The following is a 22,138-nucleotide window of genomic DNA, read 5'->3' as shown; positions in this document are numbered from 1 at the left end:
AGAATGTCCGAGTGTGTCTTTTCCTGGAGAAACTTCCTTTTGCTATGAAAACTTCCTTTTGCTTTGTTCATGTGGAGCTGCAGTCTGACGGCAAAGCAGAGCTTACAAGGCTCTGTGCTACAGCTGGCTGTGTGCCAGAGCATCCTGGGGCCCAACCACTGCTGTGTCTCCCAGCCTCACACCCTGGGGACACCATCCATGCAGGAGGAGTCAGAATGGTCTCTTATCTGGAAGCAGAACACAAATAGCTGGAGGAGCTGCTGGTCACATAAAGGGGGTCATACATGGCCTTGTATTCCCTAAAGTGTACTTGTGGGCACATTGCAGTGGCAACACACACAGCTGTCTGCTGGAAATTGTGGAGGATGTCTATCATGAGTTGCGTCCTACATGGCTGCTCATGGAGAGCAGGGGCCTGGAGTGAATCAGGAGTCAAATTTCAGCCTCCCTTATGCATCACTTTTCTTCTCTCACACCTGGAATGGAGCTGGTCAGGCTGTGGGGCAGCTCTGGCACAATTTAAACCAAGCTGCAAGCCAGAACTGAGTTTTTTCTTGCTGTATGCATTTGGAAGAGGCCCATTCTCCATGTTGTCCTGCTAGTAATCTGCTGAATCAGAGGACAGTCAGTGCAATGAGAGGAAAATCACTTGTCAGGGAAAGAGTGATGGCATATGCTAAAGCTGTTATAAGAATTTTGCCTGGCTTTATTTTCTGTTTGATAATGTGGGAGATGATCAAGATCCACTTTTAGATTTCAGTATGGAATAATCTAAGACAGCAACTCTTGATGTCCGTGGGAAATGAGCCTATTTATGCTAGACAGAATTTGGGCATGGCAGACCAGAACAGCCATATGTTGCACAGTTTTATGCCATGCTCCCATGTACTTTTCTAGTTAGTTCCTTACAATTCAATATGCTCAAAGTAGAAGCAGGCTGTGCTGTGTTTCGGGAACTTGTGCAAGCAGCAAATCCTGTTAGGAGAATAAAGCTGCCTTGCCCATGGATTGCTTTGTTGCATGCTCAGCACCATCAATCACGCCCTGCCACGGCAGCTGGGGGAGGTGTGAGGGTGCCAGAAGTGTTTGGCAAAGACAATGCCATCAGGGCTCATGGCCATTCTGAGTGCTGCAGCCACGGCCCTGGCGACCACCTGGCCCCTGCCATGGACAAATGTTTTAGTGGAGATGTGGCTGAAGAGAAGGTACAGCTTCACTGGGTGACCACATTTTACAGCTTGGTGTGTTAACTTAGAGCTTGGCAGGTTTCCTCTTGTGTTAATATGCTGGGCAGTCAGCTCGGGCAGCTGTTTGGCTTCCAGGAAGGGCAGGACATTCCCCTGTGTCTGGAATGGCTCCAAGGGCCTCAGCTACATCCAGCTGCTGTTCAGCTGCAGTGTGTGCAGGGCATGCACCTTTCAAAAGGCTGTACTGGTTCTTCCAAGAGTTGAACATTTAGGAATCTTCCAGAGCTTTGAGTATTTTTCTCATACAAACTTTATTATATTGCACAAATTCTTCCTGAGACCATTTGTCCCATCACATCCACAGTCTATTCAACCTGCTGTCAGTCACCACATTCCAGCTTCTGAACCTGGCCAAACAACTCCCCCTTGCACTCTGTATGCACAGTGTTACATGGGCTGTCCTGCCCTGCCAAAGGCTGTGAACAAGTCAGAGCTGAAGAGAAACTGAAAAAGCACTTACTTTAAACAAACAGACAAACCAAAGAAATAAAGAAGAATCCGGTCAAGTTTCTACTGCCAAAGGCTTGGGCTATAACTAAAGTGCAGGTATTGGAACTTTCTAGACAATAAACACTCCTACAAAGACTTCTTTTATTAAACCTTTAAAAAGCTAAATTGTGCAATAACACAACCCCCCAGTCAATTAATAGGATATTTATTTTTCTATTTCATTTAGTTAAAAGCCTGCAGTGGAGACAATTCCTACAGCTGTGTGGATTGTCATCAGCCATGTGCTGCACAGGAGCCAAATATTACAGCCTTCTGACAACTTTTCAGATGGCTGCATCTCATGTTGCCATGGAAATGGACCTGAGCTCACTGAAAGCCAGGTAATGGGCTCTAAAATCATCACTCTGTATATTGAAAAATTGCTGGGGGGACCTTAGGTAGTAGTAATACTAATAACCTCTCAGCCTGTGGAACATCAGTCTTTGTTGGTTTTATTTTGTAGAAGTGTTATGTTCATGTTTGTACTTAAATTATCTGGTCAAGTGTAACCCTTCCATTTGCATTGCACTGACTGACCACAGTGCTGCAGCAGTCAGATGCTGTTCAGACCCAGCAACAGGGAGAGCATCACCAAGAAAATGGAACTGAGAAGGAGGATTGTTTGTTTTAACTAACCAGGCATATGGACACAACTGACCTTTTCTTTTATCATATCTGTCCTGTTGCACAACCATTTTCCATTAGTCCAGAAGTGTTTGCTTGATCCACTGCCATTACAATATATGAAAGTTCAGTATTGTTTTGTCCCACATTAATGTCCTTTCACTTTGCTGTGTTCAGCAATCTTCAGCTTTGCCCTAGTTTCATGGTGTTCTTAATTGTACTGCAAATGTTTGCCTCTAGCATCACAGTAACATCTTGCTAATCAAACAATACTGGCAAGGAAAATTTTGCTATGCAGATAAACTTGACCATGAGAATTTAAACTGTAAGAAAATTTAAAACTTTTAGGAAAAATAGTGCCTGTAGTCACACGGTAAAATGCAGGGCTGCAAACAAAGAAACTAAGAGCTGGAATCCATCTTCTTAGCCTATGGTTTTGTGGAAAAACCTTCTACACTAACCAAGAGTCCTGCAAAAACAAAGTGCTTATATGCCAGTCAATCTTGAGATATTTTAATACGTTGTTTCAAGTTATTTAACTTCATTGAATTAGCAGAAGGGTAATGTTTTACTTTTATGTTAGCTCTAGAGAACAGCATTGTCCATAAAAACTACTATATTTTTTTGTTACTGTAGCATATCAAGACATGATGTTGAAATGATTTTAAATCTGAGTCTTGAGCATATCAATATTGTAGCAAATTGAGGTATACACATTTAATTCCTGAAAAAATCTGGCTCCCTTGATCTGCAATCACCATGTATTGAAATACTGCTGAAATTAAGAGTGTATGCACTCTCCACCTTAATTTGCAATCTCATGGCATGCTCATTTATTTACTGATCAGCTGATTTGTGGGTAGATTCATGCATTTCAGGTTATTTGCTTTCCACATGTCCTTTGCCAATTCTCTGACAAATTAAAGAGAAATTCTGTAACCATTTCAATCCATTCCCCAAATCTGACTTGCCTCCTTATGGTGCCTAACAGAGCTCCTCACTAGTATTTCAAGCCTGTGCAGAGTGTTTCTGCTGTCTCTATTTAGAAAGATGCCTGAACCTGGCCCATTATAGTTAGAAGAGCTCTGTGGCAGAGATGGGGTTTGCACATTCAGAGGGGAGGCTAACACTTCTGCAGTAAAAGTCATTAGACATTCAGCCAAATTCAGATTTTATAATCTTCCTCTAGGCCATGCTTGTGAGATTCAGGGTTGTTTTAATTATATTGTTTCTTTCAAGTAGGTTTTATAGGAAGAGGATTGCTCTGTTTCCCTTCAGTGACTACTTTTTTCAGAGGCTCAGAGGTCAAGTAAAAGATCTCTGGTGGTTAATTAATTTCTGCATAACCTTCTCACACCCATTATTGTATAGGGTTCATATTTTAGAATTAGGATTGTGACAGGAGAGCTGAGCTGGTGCAGGCTGCTACTTCCAGAAGAGGATTTCTGAGCCACTCTCCAATCAACACAGTCACTTCAACTACTGTTTACAGCAACTCCAAACTAACACATGGCCTCTTGATGCTTGGGAGACACCGAGTGCCTGTCCACTGAGGAGTGCACAGGACAAGGGTGTTCTCCAGAAGAGACAGTCAGCACAGGGTTCTAGGAAGGGTGTGTCACAAAATTTTTCTTCTTTCAGCATGATGTGAAAACTGCATCCCCTTTTCCTCAAGTTAGCTCCCAGTATCAGTTTGGATGAAGTCAGGGGCACTGACTTCAAAGCAGCTAAGTCTTGGCATTTAGAGGAACTTCAATATGAACAATAATGATGCAATATAAACACTTCTTATAAAGCATAATGTAAATAACACTCTTTCATAGCATTTATTTAAATCCTAAGGCACTGGTGGAAAATAGGTCTCCAAATAACCTAAATATTTGGCACATTAAGCCCTCAGCCTTTACAAATATTGGTAGTGTTTCAAAGAATGCATTTTTAAGTGAGCAATAAAAAGCAACTAGGCATGTAATTGTTGTTTTAGAGATTTAATCCAATTCCCACTGCAGTCAGTGGGAGTCTACAATCACTTGAATGGGGACTGAGTTGACACCTTACACATCTGAAGACAGGGAGGGAAAAAGAAGGGGATAAGCAAACCTGAACAAAATCAGAATTGGGAATTCATAAACCTAAATAAAATACACAAAACACTTGAGGTAGAAGACATCCTTCTGTTGGGTGAAAGCATCTAACCACAACTGAAGATTTCCCCTCCCCTCCATACCATGCCCCTCCTATCACTTGACAGCCATATGATTAAATTATAGGATAGTAAACTTTCCTGAACTTCTCAAAGAAGGTAACTCAGTTTTTTCCTGTCAGATGTCACACCACATAATCATAATTAATTGTATTTCTGTATTTATCAAGTAGCACTAATGCTGTTAGACAATATATAAACCTGAAATGCGTAAACACTATTGAAGTTATATTTGAAACCTTTAGGATAGACATGAATGTTATCAACATAGGCAGATGGAAGGCTTCAAAATATTTTGTGCTATTATTTTCATTGAAAGTAAAACCTGTATTTAGTTTTAATTGTGGAAATTGGAAAGATAAACTGTTCAGAACATTCACAATTGCTTGTGAGAATCATGGATGGTATATCAACATCTATACTGCAGAGATCTGAATCCAGATTAAGTTTTGTTTTCCCTTTGGCTGATGTACAAATATGTTATGACTGTCACGTCACACAACTCAAAACCAAGTTCCCTGTTTGAATCTTTAAACTTTTGTCAGGATTATATCTGATGGGAAAAATATTGTGCTTGTTACAAGATGTTGCTGTAATTTTATTGCATTTCCCCCCTATTTATAGGATTTACAGCGTTTTGTTTCCTGCAGGACTGAGACTGCAGCCAAATATTTTGTCATTACTGAGTCAGGGTTAGGTTCATTGCTATAGCTGAAATCTAAATGGAGTAAACAGAAGATGGATGTAAATGGGCTACAGAGAGTTCTGGTGGCGAGAACACCCCCTTTCTTTTGGTGCAGGAACGGAGGCAATGGGCATTAAGATGATCAGCCTGGTGTGAATGGAAGCTCTCCATCCACAGCGATTTAGGTGAGACTCTAAACCAAATAGGGCAAATCATATTATCTTAGAACATGATTTCAGTCTAGGAAGAAATGCTATAAAGCTACACAACATATTTTCCTAATAGTGAAAGGCTAGTAAGAAGACATGATGCAGCTGACTTCAGTGACACAACAAAATAAGTTTCCAAGGATTTATAGCAACCTAAGTATTACTTCTGGTGATTTATAAAACTGCACACAGATCTTCCCCGAGACAGCCAGAGGAACCAAACAGAGAAGACAGCTGCACTGATGTATTACTGTTGGTTTGACCTCGCTCGTCACAAGAACAGGGCCTTTAGATCAAATGTGTTCACATCAAGGCCAACCCTGCCCTCCCTACAGTTACTTGCCAACTGCAATAGGACCTTGGAGAATTAACACTTTGGCTATTGGACTTTAGAAAATGTATTTTACTCTTTCTACAGCAATGCAAATACACTCAATTTTCAAGGGAAAGCACTATATACCACCATTAAAAAAAAAAAAAAAAAAAAAAAAAAAAAAAAAAAGCAATCAAGGACAGACTAGAGGTGTATGAGCAGATCACAGAATCCCAGTGAAACCCTGGAAAAGCAGGGCTTTGAATTTGCTGATTGACCACTGGATGCCACTATTGTTCCACTGAAATGGAGCATAGTGTTGTCATGTTCTGAGTGGCTTAGTATCCCAAAGAGAGGAGTTCAAATAGCACTGGTATGTGCAATTTTTTGTAGAAAATAAGCAATTCAATTTGAAATTGTTAATACCTTTTGCTATGTTTAGAAATTTGATGTTTCTCCGGGCTCAGAGTCGCTTCTCTGCAGAAATCCAGCACCAGTCTCTCCCTTTGAAGTCCCTGGCAGGCTACCTCCATGTTTGGACTAAAGAGAAGCAATTCCAAATCCACACTCTCATCATGCAGAATATTTCGGCATTATTCAGGAAAAGAGGAAGAGATGAATCACCTAACATTACCTTCCAAAAATTCAGAGACCTGAACTGAGAGATGGTCATGGTACTGTGGTCCCCAGCTGGCAGAGGCTGCAGGGATACTCCGAGCCTCTGTCCGTAATAAGCTTGCACTGGATGTCAGAGAGACATGAAGATTAGAAGACAACAATGTTATAACATTGTGAATTTTCTTTACAGGTGGGTCTGGGTTATCTTGCTTCTAAAATCTCTTGACTGTTTTTAACATTTTAAACTGTATAAATGTGTATTTGAAGCCAGACCAGTTCTGCCTGTCTGTAGAATCACGGGACATCGATTGCTGTATTTCTCACCATCCTCAGGTTTGTGTGTGCAGCTTATCAAGATCTGTGACCTTTGGAAGCCCACAGGGAAACCCTGCAGCTCTCAGGACAAGGAGAAGTGCTGAGGTGTCCCCTTGAATGCTCAGCTGTCTTCCCCCCACCCCGAAAGGGCTTTCTTTTACCTTTGAGATAAACACAGTGTGTAGCACTGTCCCAAAGCTCCACACGCTTGCATCCCATGACACTGGATCCATGTACTATCTCATGCTGATGTTTTCCGTGATTAAATTCCCACTTGGAGCTGGCACCAAGCCCTGCTCTAGTAAAAGAAAGTGTGAGCAATGATGCCGCTTGTGAGCCCCCCTGCTCCCAGCTTTTCCTCAGTCATTTTCCCATGCAAGTTCTCCACACATCAACACCATCCATCCCTCACTGTCGTGCCATGGAGCCATAGTGTGGATTTTTTTCATTTCCAGGAGATAACTCTGTCAGGAAGGAATAGACATTGTCCTCTTAACCGCTCTACTTGATATTCTGAGGCAGTCACCTCCAGCAAGAGGTGAAGAAAACAACTGCAGGTAGTAATGTCTTAAATCCTCTGCTCTAAAACTTTGCACTAAATCAGAGAATTGTGTTACATGCTGGCACCTCCCTGTAAAACTAAAAAGAAGTTTTTCCCTTTCCTACAGATAGTATAAGAGGGAAATACAGGGTTCTTTTTCCTTATGATACCCATGTGCATTCCTTCTACTGGCAATTTCACACACACACAAAAAATACTGGATGTTTGAAATTAAAATCAAGATTGCTTTATTCTAGCTGAGGAATCCCTAACCTTATTTTTCAACTGCCTTTCAAAATTCAGCAAGTATACTTTAGTCACCAGGGAAGGGTAACTGTCAGCTATGTGGATATGGAGCCAGAAATAACAGCATAATTTATGATTGAACCTAAAACAAATCACTATGATTTTTCCTTTTGCAGTTTTCAACAGTTCAAGTGATTTCAATATGACAACAAACCTTCCCCACCATGCTTTGTGATCACTTTTGTTTGAAAAAATGCCATTTTTATTCATTGTGGATTTCTTTTATGCTCCAATGCAGATGTTTAAAAAGATTTCTTTGGTTTCATTTCAAAAGGGCACTATTTAAATTTTTGTAAATCCAATTGTACATGTAGAATACCAGATTTCATTCAAAATGAACCTGATATAATCATAATCATCATGTAAGTGTTCTAGAGCACATCACAGTCTGGACAATGACTGCAGAAGTGCATAAGAGAGTTGTTACCATGCACACAGCATACAAGATTAGATGTTGTTTCTGCAGATATTCAAGGAAATAACCTAAGTTTATGGAGTGGAATATTCAGGTGTTTCCTGCAATGCAATTTCTGATAACAATTTTGCAAAAATTATTTCACTCAAGGACATTTGCAAACATTCATTTGTTGGCCTTAATCTGTTGGGGTTTTTTAATCACTTCACTTTATTTCTTCAAATAACAGAAAGCTTTTCTTAAAGTTTTACCTTAGAGACTAGTAAGAACAAGTTACTCATCACCATCTTTCCAGTTCTGGACAGAGTTATTGTAGCAGCTGTATTTATTGTGTTTAGAATGCATGTGCTGGTGAATGAGCAGTTTCTTTGTACAGGCCTCAGATCGAGAACTAAGGAGGAAACCCACATTACCAAGACTTTCTTATTATCTTTAAACATTTAGATTTAAAATTATTCTCTTCAGTTTTGGTTAGGTCTTTGCATTTTTGCTTCAGGCACAGCACGCAAGAGGCAGGCCAGCTCTCTGCAGAGACAGCATGTCTGGGAAAAGATATGTGAGAGATACTGCTCACTTCCACACTGTTGTCCCTCAAATTTATTTTAAACCACAAGTATTTGATTATATTTTTAAGATATTAACTTGAATATTGCATTTTTTGCTAAATAGTTAAAGAGTTTCCTTTAAGAAATTTCCTTTTACTTTTTTCCTGGTGCAGGTGATGGCACTTGTGCTCGTGAAGTTAAAGTTGTACATAGGCACCTTGTAAGACGTACATCAGCACTCAGCAGACTGAAGAGTGATAGAGAATCACATACACAATTGTCTCCTAAATTTTTGCTGAGCTCATCCTGAAAGAAAAAAGAAAGGATTTTGATATAAATGTCTAACTCACCCAGCTCAGACCATACTACAACAAAGTGACATGAAACACCTCTCTTGAGAGAGGCATTGTTCAAAACTAGTTGCAGCTGAGAATGCTTAAAAACTGGAGCATCAGCTGTGTTCTGTGTGGACAACTGCAGTTTAATGGCTCTGCAAGCTAATCAGAGATCAGCTAAAGAGAGACAGGATTGAAATGATTACATTATCCTGCTTTTCTAATACTTTGTGTTGCTTTGTAGGCATCAGACTGAAAGGACAGTGCTGTGGTGAAATATGATTCTAGAAATTTATTTTCTTAAATATTCATTCTATTTCTGGGTGAAAGCTCTTAATTCTTCTTTTGTGGTCAATAAATTATGCTACAGTAAATTTTCTCATGAATGGAGAAGATTTGTATTTGTATGCAGTGTCCTGGTAGCTCAGAGGCCTGTGCTGCTTCATAGAACTGGAAAACAAATGGTAAACTCAGCTGAGTGCATCAGGGGCATATTTTTATTGAAATATAATGTTCTAATGATCTGAAATTGGAACTAAGAAAATAAATTGCAGCCCTTGGTTATGGAATGGATTTCCCTAAAGATACATTTAATACTTTGGTGCCTCCTTTCTCATACGTTTAAAATAACACCACTCTTGATCCCTTTTGCCTGATATTCTTCCAGGTTTAGGGTTGTCTGTTTATTTTGGGGTGCTGAACTATGATGCAGATTGGTTTATTTGCTGACAGTAAAAAAAAAGCCTTGTTTTCATGACTGGAGAGAGATCAGATAAACCACACACTGTTCCTGCAGACATCAAACTAACATGCTTCATTCATTGCTTTCCCCTGAAATGCTCTTTTGCTGCTTTTCACAAATTGTGGGAGCTTTGGCTCTTCCTCCTTTACAAACACATTACAACCATTTCAAACACTTTTGAGTGCCTTAGTGTTTGATAAAGACATTTGCACAACTAATTCAGCAGCTGGTCTAATGAAGGAGACCAGTTAGATGCACAAGAGTCAGTGACATTTAGCCCTGCCTATAGTGATATTTCACAAGTGTGAGATGCTGAAAAAACTTTTGTGAAGCTTTTTCAGATGGAGATTGAAGAAGACATGCTAAATATTGCACATATTCTCCAAAGATGATGCATGTGTAGTACAGGATAGGGTGGGAAGGAGAACAGCTGTTTCATGGCATGAGTTGCTATAGCTACTAACATCAAAATTTGTCATGAAATATCTACATCACTGAAACTATTCGACACAGTTAAACTAAATGGCATTGTCTGTTCTGCTCCTTACTTCATGGAAGAGGTTGCTTAAGCTACTCATAGTCTGAACAATTTCAGAAGGAAACCTGAGTTTTTGCAGGTATTGTAGCCATTTGATGTTTTATCTTCCTCCAAAGGTCTTTGGAGTAAATTTAGTGAAAGGTTACCTGGTGCCTGCTTCCCAAAATGGAAGAAAAATTGAGTGCCTATGGTACCCATATCATGTGTGGAGATAGCTAAATGAGGGAAATACCTGCTCCCATCTCTAATCAGAAATAAGGCTGCAGAGAGAGAAACGTGTGGTCATAGCTCCCTGAAAGGGATTAGTATCTAATGCCTCACTGACACTAAATTGGTGAGTGTCATTCCTCTCCCCGTTCTTTCTTTTCTCTCTCTTCTATCCTAGATTGCTCTGGCATATTTGGAACACTCATGCCAGCCAATTCACTTGCTAAGCTGCTAGAACTCTAGCCCAACAAAAATTAAAATAAATAGAATTATGAGCTGAACTGACTCAGAGGGAGGGTGCAATAAAAGCAGCGCTTGTGCAAAAGTATAACTATGAGACAATTTTTGGGGAGGAGCAGTGAAATAGTGGCAGCCATGTTTAGTTGGCATCTTGTCACTCACCCTGAGGCAGTCTTGTTCAAAGGTTTTGGCTGTGGTTCTTTTCTGTGGAGTCAGCATCCCTTTTGTGTTGCATCCACTTGGTTTTCTGAAGCTTCGTTTGCTTTCCATGGCTTTGGCTTGGCACAAGACTTACTCTGACAAGTAAGAACACCCATCTCATTGAGGATATTTTTGTGGCTGTTGGTGTCCTTGGTCAAACTCCAGGGACAGGACGACATCTTTCTCTCTGCTTTTTTAAACTACAGGATTTGTCTGAAATTCCACTGTCAAGTGCAGAAGCAGAGGAACTTTCAGCCAGAAATTAAATGTCTTTTTAAATACTGAGCAGGTGACTCTATGTAGTGGGACACTGGGGGAGAGGAGGGAATGGACTCACATTCTTAACTTAATGGATCACATTAAGTGGGCTTAAGAATGTAAAGTCCTGTAACCTGCTGTAGGTCTCAGCATCTTTGCAGCCTCCAATGTAACCTGCTGCAGGTCTCAACACCTTTGGATGTCTGCAATGGCGTTATTAAGAGACACCCTATTAAGAACACTGCATGACTGGAGCTTCTAATGTGTGAGCTGGAACTGAGAGCAGACCTTAAAGTGCTTACTAGTGCAGAGCACAACCCCACACACTGGCTTATGGGGTTATTTTTTTGCATCTCCACAAAGAGAATGAAAGCCCTATGAGCTGGGCTTTGTCGAGGTGCAGTTCTTACACCAAGAGACAATAAGGAGTCACAGGCTGCCACCGGCCTATTGCATAACCGGATCAGACATTTTAATGAGCTTCTGCTAGGCCAGGGTTCGTCAGCCCTGCTGATTGTAATCAAGCAGGACACTGCTATAGAAACCACTCCAGCTAACAGCGTTTCTGAATGTACTTAAGAAGATGAGTTTGAATTGAAATGCAAACAAACTCTGGATCAGTCCCTCTTTCTGAATCGTAGGAGCCTGTTGTCTTCTGTTCATGTTACGGTTTAATCCAGCTGGAATTTAAGTTTTGAGAGGTATTTTGTATATTTCACTTCATAAAGCAGTTTCCTCTGGTTCTTTTTTTTTTCCCATTATAATTCTTAATCCCAAATTTTAGCAATAATTACAAAGAAGAAATTATAAATACATCCTTAAATTTCTCTATTCATTAATCTATAAAGTCTATTTGTAAAAGAAATTTAACTACATTTAATTTTTAGGCTAACAGTTTATATGACAGACCAGAACAGCTATGAATAACACAAGTTGTTGGTTATTTTTAAACTGAATTATAAACGAAATAAAAGGAGGACTGCAGATAATTCAGTTGATTAGACTGGAGCAAATGCAAGTAAAGAAGTAAAAGCTCTTTAAGGAGTTACTCTTAAAATTTGGGTTATTGTCAAACACCTGACATCTACTACAGGGTATTTATGATATTGCTCAAGAGAGCACAGGAAATAGTTGATGTTATCCTTTAGTGTATCCTTAGGACCTTAAGCTTCCAAAGACACCACCTTTTCTCTATACCAAAATCTTCCTTATGTCACCCCTGTTATGAATCACTTTAGAGAAGCTGTGTTTTACTTCTCACCACAGTGTACAAAGGCTATGTTATACCAAACTGGTGCACTATCAGTGAAGGACTGTGTTGCACTACAGTTTTTCATAAGATAAACTTCCCCATGCTTTTGCCTGAATGGATCCTACAAAGACTTTTCCTTCCTGGCCAGCCTTTTAAAAAAACATAACCAAACCCGATCCACGATGCACAGCAAAGTGCTTGGGGAGCTCTCCTTTGAATAGCATCAACTTCAGGAACAGCTGCTAAGATCAAATGGACAAAGGGAATTCGGTGCCACCCATGCCTGTATTATGTTTTAAAGCTCCAGGAGCTTAATCCTTCCTGTGAACAAGGTCTGTTGTCCCACTTGCCATTACCACTAACATATTCTGTGTAAGTCTGCTTCCTCCTCGGAGTGCACCTGTGGCAAAGCTGCAGCACAAAGGTCCAAAGTCTCTGCATTAACCTGAATGATAAAGTGAAAGTTTTCTTGTGCACTGCGAGGAATGATTTCCTACAATCGAAATACCACTAAAAACAACAACCAAAAAAGAGTTATAAAAAAATTTTGGTGCTTTTGCAAAGGTACCAAATGCCAAAACAATAATCAGTATTTCTGCAAGCTGACAGAATGTCCTTCTGACACAGCAAGAAATAGTCAGTTTACTTGCCCCATATTCTTTTTCAACTGCCTGGAGAGGCAGTTATGATCTGCTCATAAATGAGAGAAATAGCTTTATTTCCAATATGTATGACAGGAGTATATTTTGGCCCTGGAAGTTAAAATTTTGTTGACCTCTGAAAGGCTGATTTAAACCTTACTCAGCATTTTTCCATTATTAAGCTGACCTTTGAAAACCAGAAATGCTGAATGAAAGAGAATCTGAAAGCAGGGCAAGCAGTGTTTAAGAGACATAGGGACGTTTATCACAGCTGTGTTTGTGGCAGGAAAACCTACATGGCCCATTTTCTTTTGCAGTTCCATCCCTTGTTGCACACAGAGCATTGTTCAGTCTACTTGGTGACCCTAATAGTGAAAATGCTAATGTACTACTTGTGTCCTATGTTACCATTTTCTTGTACTGAAAATACTCAGAAAATAAGCAAAATTTGCCAACTTGGGTGGACAACTGAATTTAAGAAAGGATATATAACTACAATATATTAAAAATAAATATTTTATATCCTAATTGCTGCTATTTCTCTGTGGTGATGTGTTTCCAGTCACAATAGTCATTTTGTCTACTGCATTCTAAGCCTCTTTTCTGTCAGTAATTTTTTTTTTTTTTTTTAGTTTCTTGATCTGCTCTATAACATCCTAGCTTTTGACAAAAAAATAGCAAGAATAATCACCAATCTCTTCCTGTCACCAAAAACCAGGAAATAAAGTCTCGCAATAAATTCACTAGGTTAGAAAGCTGGCATTTGTTTATTAGCAGTGCTCGATGCATGGGGATTTCTTCTCAAAGCATTCACCAAGAGCAACCTAACAGGCCAGGTTATAGCCGTGGAACTAATGCATATTCATCGTGTTTCTACTACATATTCATTACATTTCCTGAATACTTATGTATATGCTAATTATTTCCATTAATTTATTTGAATATGAGGTCTTTCAAGCATTTTGGTAGTTGTTTGTGAACACCCCATGCCTCAAAATTTCCCTTTTATAGTCCCGGATTTTCTGATGAACTTTCTTTTCCTGAGCTCACTTTGTTTAATGCTTGTGATTATTTGCACTGACTCCTCCAACAAAGTACTCTCCTCAAAGCTAAATATAAAGAGAATATTGGACCTGTTCTGGTGACCTCATTCTAATTAAAGAAAGACCACAACAGGTTAAGGTTGATAATATTGAAAATTGTTGTTTATTACCCGGAAATGCATAGGATGAAAACTTCGAATTTTGAAAAGCAACACATCACATATTTAATGGTGTGACATTGGAAAGTTTAATATATGTTCTCTGGGCAATAAAGTATGGACCAGACTGGGTATCTTGGTGGTGCTTCACCATCACTCCCAGCCACAGAGAAGGCTGTCAGGTCTTCCGCAGGGAGGTGTTTTTGTGACATGGGACTGGGAGAAGAACCCACAGAGAGTAGCTGTGGAGAAGGACTTGGGGGGTTCTTGCGGATGAAAAGCTGGACATGAGCCAACCCAGAAAGCCAACGCTGTCCTGGGCTGTATGCAAAGAACCATGGCCAACAGGTCGAGGGAGGGGATTCTCCCTCTCTGTTCCCGTGAGAGGCCGCCCGGAGCAGCGCACCCAGCTCCGCTGTGCTCAGCACAACAACAGTGTTGACCTGGGAGAGCACCAAGATGCTGAGAGAGCTGGAGCACCTCGGGCTGAGAGAGCTGGGGCTGTGGAGCCTGGAGATGGCTCAGGGCAAACCTCATCACACCTTCCCGTTGCTGAAGAGAGCTCTCAGAAGAGCGAGAGCGGCTTTTTGCAGCGGCAGAGAGCGATGGCACAGGGGGCCGGGTTGGGGCTGGCCGAGGGGCCGGGCGGGCCGAGGGCCGGCCCTCAGGCAGGTGGCGGAGGCGCCGCTGGGCCGCCCGCGGGCGCGGCAGGTGCCGTTAGAGGTCTCCCGGCAACCGCCCGGCCAATGGCGGCGGGGCGGGGCGGGGCGCGGCGCGGTTTAACCCCGCGGGGCCCGGCCAGGGCCGCGCCGGTCGCGGGGCTCGCTCGGGAGCCGCTGCCCTTCTCCCGCCCCTCCCGGCGGCCGCAGCAGGTGGGGGGTGCGCGGGTAACGGGCGGGGCGTTGGGCGGGTAACGGCGGCCGCCGGCGGGGCGCGGGGGAGGCGGCGGCCGGGGGCGGAGGTAGCGGCGCTGCTGTCCCGGGCGCTCTGCCCCGGGCGCTCCTGTGGAGCCCGGGGGCGGCCGCTCCCGTGGTCCGGGCTGGCCCCGGGCCGGGGGAGGGCCCCGTGCGGGGGCGCAGCAGGCGCTGGCCCGGGCGAGTTGTGGGTGCTGACATGTGCTCCGTTCTCGCAGGCTCCGGCTGATCCGCGGGGACGAGGGAGAGCCGCGGCGGGGCTGGGCTCTGCCCGCGCTCCCCCGGCGCTGTAAGGCCCGGCGTTCGCTATCTCTGTGAAGCTACAAGCGGCAGATGCTCGGAGGTGAGAGCCGTAAAGCTTTCTACTGAGTCAGGGAATTTGTGGCTGCTGGGTTGAGCTGGCGGCTCACGTGATGTAAGAGTACGGGTTTCGTAAGCGACTTGGGCATTTTTTAAACGCTGTTTAAAATGTTATTGATTTGCAGCAAAGCTACTTTAAATTTGAAGATCAAATCGTAATGCGAGACTAGTTTGTGCTGTTCCCGTATCCCCAGATTACGCAGAATGCTCTGCTGCTTGCAGTGCTGAGTGAAATAGTTAAGCAGGCTCCATAGGCTGCCAAGGTATGATAGGAATTTCAGGGCAATGACTTGAAATAAGAGGTATTCAAAGTAAAATGCGAACGCATTGGGTACATTTTAACAATGAGCTTAGAAAGGAGACCTAGAGAAATTATTTGGTATGATGAACGGGGATTTCAGATTATAGATGTTTATGAGGGAAGATGTTGTTTTGGGGGGGTGGGATGGGGCAGAAAGCTGTGATACTAATTCCAGTTTTAATTTGGACCAGAAAGATCAAAGGAGAGGGTAACACCAGGATCATGGGGCTATGTATCTTGGTTCTGAAGCTGGCAGCAGATGCTAAGGAAAAAGATGTTAAGTATAGTTTGGTTGTACAGTGATGCTTTTATCAGTGTATCCTCCCAAGATGCTGCAGTCTGGAATTGAAGGCTTTCTGAGCAGAGGCTGTATCTGTCTTGTAATAGATGCTGATGGATATTTTTTTTTTAATTGGAGGCAGTTTATATGTTGAATATTCACAGTACCTCATGGTGATGCAAGTCCACAGTTTGTGTCTTATGTGGAAAAAATGCCTTATTTCCTGCTTTTGCACTGAATGTTTCATTGCATTCTTTATAACTGCCATGTTAAAAGAAGCAAAGAATATTTGTGTTCTATATATTGGTCCTGTTTCTCCAGCTGTTTCTTCTTCTAGTTGAAAAGTCACAGCTTATTTACTTTCTTGTATGGAAGCATTACTTGACTTTCTTACACCATAATTAGTATAGCTGTCTTTTTTACAGGGGAGGTCATGTCTCTGTGAGATATTTAAGGTGGAGAAGCTGAGTACTCATCAGGAGACATTATGGTGGTCTCTTCTGTCCTCTGCTCCAGGGTTCTGTTAACTGCCTGGGAGCTGTTATTTCCACAGGACTAATCATAGGGACTCGGGATCTCTTCTTGCATGATATGCCTAGCTAGAGTCTGTTGGTGTAAGTGCATAGCAGAGTTATCTTTTTCATTGTGTTAGTTTGTGTTTAGGAACAAGGAATTTCAGCTGCTGACTTTTATTGTCAATTTGTTCAGTATGAGGACAGCCTTTTGCATTTCATCATTCAAACTGTGTTTATTTTTGTGAATAACTCTGTAGCACATGAGTACATCACATGTTCATTACCTTTTTAAAATTTACTGAACAACAGAGATGCCTGCACAGACCCCTTTGGGACTCTAATTTTTGTCTCTTTGTGACTTTCATACACTCTGCTCACCCTTCTATAACTTCTTCCTAAACTTTGCCCTTTCTCATTTATAATCTGTCATTAATTAATTCCTTAACATCTTAATTTAAGGGCTTTTGGAGGGAACATTGTGAAAGGCTTTTTGGAAATCCATTTATGCGATCTTGCCCTGGTGTGTTGGATGATTCATTCCTACAGAGCATTGTAGCAGACTTTTTAGAGTTCCTTCCTTCCACAGAAGGTATGCTGATATTTCACCAGTCCCATTTGTTTGGAGTTGTCAGGTGTTTTCTGTGACATGTTTTGATTAACAGAAACCTAGAATCTACAGGAGAACTATTCCTTGAATTCACTGGTAGTCTCTAGAGAAACTATGTACTTATCTTTTTGCATTCCATGCCTGGTTTACTTTCAGGTTATATGCTACTGAAACATGTAAGTTTCCTAATTTCTGGTATCTGCAATGCTAGTTCTGGCTCTGCCCAGTAAATATCTCACCAACTTCAGGAACTAATAGGATAGCAGTTTGCTTTTCTTTTAAAAAGTTCTCTGCTTGCAGAGATAGACAGCTGTAAGGTTTGGCTAAAGCTGACCTCAGGAAGAAGAGGAGGACATGCTGAAGGTGATTTCTGAGGTTCTCTTCTTGTCTGTGACATAGGGAGATTTGGTGACAGAATGTTCTGCTCTGATTATGTATAGTGAGTGGTTTGTGAGTCTGAAGGGAAATGGAGTTTTGAAGATTAACAATAGAGTTATTGTGTAGTGATAGGAAAATGCTAATGTGAGATCCATTGTGTTAGTTCAAAATGGGGTAGCAATTTGGGAGCCACATAAAATGTTTCCATGTGTTTCAATTTTTTCAGTGATTGAATTAACAGCATTTCAGTCATCTGTGTACACAGCATGTAGAGTTGAATCTTGAGTTAACGTATCTGATTATATTCTATGTAACCTGAGTGTTTGAGGCAAAGACCATGACAAAACAGCCATTGAACACTGAATTTTATCAGATGTAAATTATATTCTTGTTTAATTATATGTTGAGAAGATTGAGTATTTATTTTCTTAATACCCTTGGTATAATTTGTTTTTTTTTTTTAAGTAAAATGGAGGGGAGAAATGTAGTTGGGATTTTTGTATGGTGTATCCAGAGTGAACAGAGACTTCATACCCACAGGCTGGGTGGTTTCACTTGATTTTTCATGTTACTTTTGACAATACTGAGAAATTCAGCTAAAAATCTGTTACTACTTAAGGTTTCCATGGAATATAGATAAGTTGAGGGCTTTCTTCACCCTCATTTTGAAGCTAATAGATTAATGATTAAATTGCCACAAATTTGTAAGTGTGGGAAGAAAAATCTGGGCTCAATTTAATTGCAAGAGCCATCATTAAAATGACAATATTAAACAAAGGTCACTAAAAGGTAATAGATTTTTAGAGGAAGACATTCTTTTTACTGTACCATTATCACTGGATATAACTATATTAGTGCTATTGATAAACTGTTATTAGGAATTTTGTAGCGAGACAAAAGTGTCAAAACTTAGGGAGAAAATACAGGGACTTCCATGGCAATTACCTGAATTAAAGCAAGTATATATCATGATATTCAGGGATGTATTTGTAAACCTACAATGTCATGTCTAGAGTGTACCCTGAATTTACCTAGACTTTTGTGTCTTTTTGTCTATCCGGATAAAGGCCATCTGTGTCACCTCTGTGGATTACTAGACAAATGCAAAAGCTTTAAACAGCTCTATAGCTCTTTGGGTATTATTTTAGTAGAAAAGAATCACACTGGTCTTCAAGTAAATGCTAAGAACCCCCACAATTTACAAGTTGAAACACATGCATGTCACAAGTTGCAGTGTTTGAAATATACAGGGAAGGAGTCTTAGACAATTTCTGGTTGATGCTGAGTCTTCAAACTGTCTTCCCAGACACTGCACCTGTCCAGGGTACCTTTCCATATCCTCCCTACCTTGGTGTGGGGTGTAAATTTTCTGGGTTTGCAGATACTGCATTTCCACTTGTGGCACACCTGTCTGGGTTAGGGATGACCAGATGGTGCAATGTGATCACAGCACTGTGACAATTCTCTGCTGATTGTTTGAATGTGTTTTACTAACCCAGTTGCAACTGCTCCTTTCCAAGTTTAAACATGATATCTAGAAATTTTAAGTTTCTTTTGTGTTAAGCAGCAAGAAGTAGAATTATAAAGTTATGATTTTTAGGTTTTTATATGGCCTGAACTCAGGCTTACTGAATCAGATTTCTGTCTTAAATCTTGGCACATTTATTGTCAGTTCCTCTCCCGTTCCCAAAACACAAATCAGTAATTTTATGAACAGCTTCTTTCAGCTCCTTGGGCTTATGAAATACACTAATTTTGAACTTTAATCATGTTCTTTAAAAAAAAAAAACATTATTAATGAATTATCTAGAAGTTCCTGGAAATTTTTCTGGTTTTTTGTCAAAAAATTCTCAAGACTTTCAAAGAAGTTCTGGTGTGTTATTACCATGACAGTGCTTTTTTAAGTTCTTGGGGTTTTTGTACTTCAGTTGTTCCAACTAGCACTTAAATGCCTTCATTTAGTTACTACTCCTTGGTATTCATCAAGCTCTCTGTGATTTTAGTGGGATGTATGTTGGAGTCTTTTTGTTTGATACAAGATTTCTTTTTCAGTGAGATGGCTCTGCTCTTGTATTCATAGTTTTGAAGTTGGGTCCCAGAGTTTCATTTTTGCCCAATCCATCCATGTCTTGGCTTCCAGGAATTTCTTGCTTGGGAGAGGAAGTGCCAATTGGGGCGGTTACCTCTAGAAATCAGTGGGTGGTTACAGGTTTTTGGGCAAGTCATTGAACTTGGCAGGGAAGTAACTCTAACAAATCCCTGTGTACAGGGTGGTCTTGCTAAAGCATCTGCTCTGAATGAATGTGTGTGTGACTTTTAGAGGGTGAAAATTTAGAGAATGGCTGCATTCCTACACCTGGGTTAGTCCTGCTTCCAGTCAGACCTTGTTTAGGGTGACAGATGCTGTGTCAGAATAGTATTGTCAGTGCAGAGAGACCTGGGGATTGATAACAGTGTACATTCAGTGAGTGTGGGTGCAGTCTCTTAAAGAATAAACACCACTCTGTTTGGAAGTAGCAGCATATCTAAAATGAGGTAAGTGTTTTTGTGGACCTTCCAACAGTGCTTGATGGAATTTGTTTACTGAGGTTCTTAACAATCTTTTGAAGAATATTATTAGATTGCAGGGCTGAGATGTCAGTAACGAAACACACTTGTACCTTATTTTGCTGCCTTTTCTCTTGTGTTTTGTTTTGCATTTACCTATTGTGAATCCATCAAAAATGAAACGTAGTGTGTAAGAAGTGTGTCCTCTTAATGCTGACTTGAATTCCATTTAAAAGCACCGTCTAATTTATTTGTTAGTATCTTGTTTCATGGGGAGAAAGAAAGAAAAAGATACATAAATCAGGTGTAGAGAGAAAGCAGAACAAAACATTTCTTTAACAGAAGAGCAACTAGATCATTGTATTGGACTGTGTTTTCTTGTTTGCCGTTATGTTACTTTGTAATCTGAAAGTTTTCAGGAGCTACTAAATTACAACACAGATGAGGAATACTGATTCCTTTTTTTCTCGTGTACACTTATGAACCTGGAGAAATGTTTGTCCAGCTGGATAATTATTTAGAGTTTTTGTTTTTGTGCTGAGCATTCTGTAGCATGACTGTACCCTAGTATGATATCTTAGAAACTTGGTTGTTTCTTTGAACACTATTTTGTGCTTTGACATTTGGTAAGGCATTTTACTGCCTCCGTTCTTAAGAGACCTTAGGGATAACAAAACACTCCCCCCGTTCCCTTCTTTCCCTGCGCAAATGATTTTTTTTTTTTCCCACAGTGATAAAAATACAAGGTTTTGGTGTCAGAAATTTAGAAGCTGCTTAGCCAAAGTGTGTTTATTGGAACATTAGCAAGGGGTTAGGGAGGAACATCCCTTGTGCTCCAAAATCTACAGAATCCATCTAAACAGACTTAGCCTTTGTTCCAAAGTGTTGATTGAAACAAAGGGCCTTCTTTTTCTTTCAGGTGGAAAGTTTGTTTCCCTGAAGTATCATTATTTCTTTAACAGCTGATGGGTTTGTGCTGTCCAAATCTTTAGCATCCAAGCTGGATTTAAAGTTTCCAGCAGTGAGAGAGAACTAATGCTATTATGTACTTTCTTACTGTGGGGTGAGGGGCCGATCACTTGTTCTTTCTTCGGGTGGGTGGCTTCCCTTTGGTTTCCAGAGGGACAGTGCTGTACTGAGGTGGCTGTGCCAACAAGGGTTATGCTTCTCCTGTTTGTTTCCTTCAACAATTTTGGAGTTTCTGCAGTGAAGCAAGCAACTTGCTAAAGAAAGACAATATTACTAAATGTAAGTTAATTTAAATGGTAAAATATTATCAGATGTTCCTTTGCCCTCTGCCATATAAACTCTCTAGAGGCTTTGTAATACATCTCTTTAAGTAACAATCCCGTTTAGACAGACATATGTTAGAACTTCATGTAAGGTTTACAGTAAATAAAAATTGCCTCCTGGCTATATATGACAGGAAAAAATATTTGGCTTGCTCTGTTTTCCTCTGATGTACATCAACAGAAAAAGCTAGTTATCTACAATATGAGCTTTTATTCCGTGCGTGCGTGGCGTTTTGGTTAATGGTTTCCAAGACAGTGAAGACTAAATATAGATAGATTCATCAGTTTGTACAGTATACTATTTGCTGTGCTTATGTGTTCCAATTTAGTGTCAAGAAGTAGTAAGTTTCATGTGGTTCAAGTTCAAGTAGTCACTCTCCTGTGCCTTCTTTAACCTTCTAGCTGTATTAGCTGCTTTTGTTAATCTAACTGCTCTTGCTATTTTAGGAGATGCCTACGTAACACACGTGCCAGCAATTGTACTAAATACTTTGCTGCTAAACCAGTTTGCTCAGGTACCAGCCTGTCTCTGTTGCTATGGGAGATTGGAAGACTATTACTGTGCCGGTGCTTGTCATCAGGTAAACTGGAATGTTTTCAATTTAGTTGATTTCCTGATTTAAACGAGTGATATTATAGCAGCTAGAGAGACTGGAGTTTTGTGCATGACATATTTGAGTAGATCCAACAGCATGGTGAATAAGACCAAACAGTGCTTTGTCTTGGATTGAGTTGTTACAGAAATGCTAATGTAAAATACTGTACTTGCACATGTGTGGAAAGGTTAAGAATTGCAGTCACAATTATTTTTTATAGTCC

General features: G+C 40.6%; 1 long non-coding RNA gene across 1 annotated transcript; it reads left to right on the top strand.

Annotated features, from left to right (window-relative positions):
• The first annotated feature begins 15,258 nt into the window (after nucleotides 1-15,258).
• LOC136365228 (uncharacterized) lies at nucleotides 15,259-21,885 on the top strand. Its single transcript, XR_010744303.1, has 3 exons — nucleotides 15,259-15,382; nucleotides 16,406-16,594; nucleotides 21,767-21,885. It is a non-coding gene; the product is annotated as an uncharacterized lncRNA (long non-coding RNA).
• Nucleotides 21,886-22,138: the final 253 nt, after the last annotated feature.

The sequence above is a fragment of the Sylvia atricapilla genome, chromosome 9 (assembly GCF_009819655.1).
Source record: "Sylvia atricapilla isolate bSylAtr1 chromosome 9, bSylAtr1.pri, whole genome shotgun sequence".
In the NCBI taxonomy this organism is placed as follows: Eukaryota; Metazoa; Chordata; class Aves; order Passeriformes; family Sylviidae; genus Sylvia; species Sylvia atricapilla.
This window is presented reverse-complemented; position numbering and strand designations above follow the sequence as displayed.